Source organism: Octopus bimaculoides, chromosome 27 (assembly GCF_001194135.2).
Source record: "Octopus bimaculoides isolate UCB-OBI-ISO-001 chromosome 27, ASM119413v2, whole genome shotgun sequence".
In the NCBI taxonomy this organism is placed as follows: domain Eukaryota; kingdom Metazoa; phylum Mollusca; class Cephalopoda; order Octopoda; family Octopodidae; genus Octopus; species Octopus bimaculoides.
The window spans coordinates 5,771,504-5,773,472 of NC_069007.1; the positions used below are offsets into that span (position 1 = coordinate 5,771,504).

Genomic DNA, 1,969 nt, shown 5'->3' on the forward strand with positions numbered 1-1,969 from the left:
ATATATATATATATATATATATATAAGTTCAAAAAAACAATAACAAAAAGACAACAAAGTGAGGACGTGATACGGATAGTGTTATTGGACGCTCCGGGAAAGGGTGTTATCATTAAGTAAGAAATTCAAGAGATTTAATGGATATAAATAAATTAATTAATAAACATTGCCTAGAATTGTTTCAATTCATGCCTAATACAAATTACAAAACATATATACTAATAAATTTCATTGAATCACTCTCGTTGTTGGTGTAAGTGTAAACCCTTTGTCCAGAGAGTAAATATCATCAATAATTTCTTCAACTGGAAAGAGTCTAGGCCTTACACATTTACAAGACAAAGTGCCAGGTTCATCTCATGCTCATTTCATCACCAAGTCGATTTTTTTGTGGGGTGGGGGAATTATAAATAAAACTAAGCCACAACTATATGGATACTCTTAACAATGAGTCATAAACACACTTGACAACAAAGATACAACACAATCACTCATCAAATTTTCATATTTTATCTTCTTCTTCTCCATGCGCAGTTCATTACCATTTTTGCAGGAATCTGGCAGAGATGACATTTAAGCTATTTCCACTATTGCAAGAACATGGCATGACAGGGCTAAAACATCAATATATTGACGTCCAATCAATAGCTGCTGTCAAATTAATTGATTATACACTTCTCTGTGCAAAATTCCAACTATTACTTTACAATTATCAATATATTTTCATTCATTTTTTAAAGACCCAATTTTATCATCTTTCTGTACAGGTCTGGGTTCATCAAAGGCATGTGGACTAAGGGTTATGGAGTTGCACTCACAATCACAGGTTCATGGTTTCGATTTCTGGACCAGGTGATGTATGGAGAACATGAGCAGAACACTGTATTTCATGTTGTCCCAGTTCACTCAGCTGTAAACGAGTAACCCTGCAAATAGACTGGCATCTCGTTTAGGGTGGAATGTTTTGATCTCCATCACTGAGTTCAGAAGAGAGTCTCTAATTTGATTGGTCCTTCTCATGCTTCACCTCTGCAACCCTTGACACATCGACATGACATCACCAGTCTCAGCCTTTTTCTTTTGTTATTATCACTGGATGTACTTTGATAAGCTTTCTCTCTTAATTCCAGATAACTTTGTGCCATCTCACCTGACTCAGAACTTCATCCAAATGCTCTTCCATCTCATAACTTTCCTCATTCTTATGACCTGAATTCTTTCAAGTCTAAAGTAAATTCATCCCTTTCATCTTAATTTCTCCTCCATAGTCCCTTACACTAAGAGGTTTCCTGCCTTGTTTGGGACTTCCTAATAAAGACGTAAACAATTATACACCATAGAATCTGGCCACTTGCATGTTAATTTCACAAGCAGGCTGTACTGTTGATCAGATCAACTGGAACCCTTGACGTCGTAAGCGACAGAGTGCCAACAACAACAACAAACATAATGTCAATCTTTGAATATTAATTCCCTGTTTGAACAATTTCTGTTGTTGCGATCAGAAGTTCAACCTTTTTATACTTAAGAATTTGCCTGATCGTAACAGAATACATACACAAGCATCAATAGAAGGTATATTGGTAAAATATTCTCATCAAATCTTCCAGCAAGGATAGACATAACAGATTGAATGTCATTGTTCGGAACTGAGAAGAAAAAGTATGGACCATCGAAGAAATTGTCGGCCTTGCTGGAGGGAATATCTTTCTCTCTTTACTCTTTTACTTGTTTCAGTCATATGATTGTGGCCATGCTGGAGCACCGGCTTTAATCGAGCAAATCGACCCCAGGACTTATTCTTTGTAAGCCTAGTACTTATTCTATTGGTCTCTTGTGCTGAACCGCTAAGTTACGGGGACGTAAACACACCAGCATCGGTTGTCAAGCGATGCTGGGGGGACAAACACAGACACACAAACACACACACACATATATATATATATATATATATATATATATATATATA

General features: G+C 36.3%; 1 long non-coding RNA gene across 1 annotated transcript in view; it reads right to left on the reverse strand.

Annotated features, from left to right (window-relative positions):
- The window catches only part of LOC128250997 (uncharacterized), a 187,776-nt gene that overhangs the window by 3,189 nt on the left and 182,618 nt on the right, over positions 1 to 1,969 (reverse strand). The gene's annotated exons all lie outside the window — the stretch shown is intronic.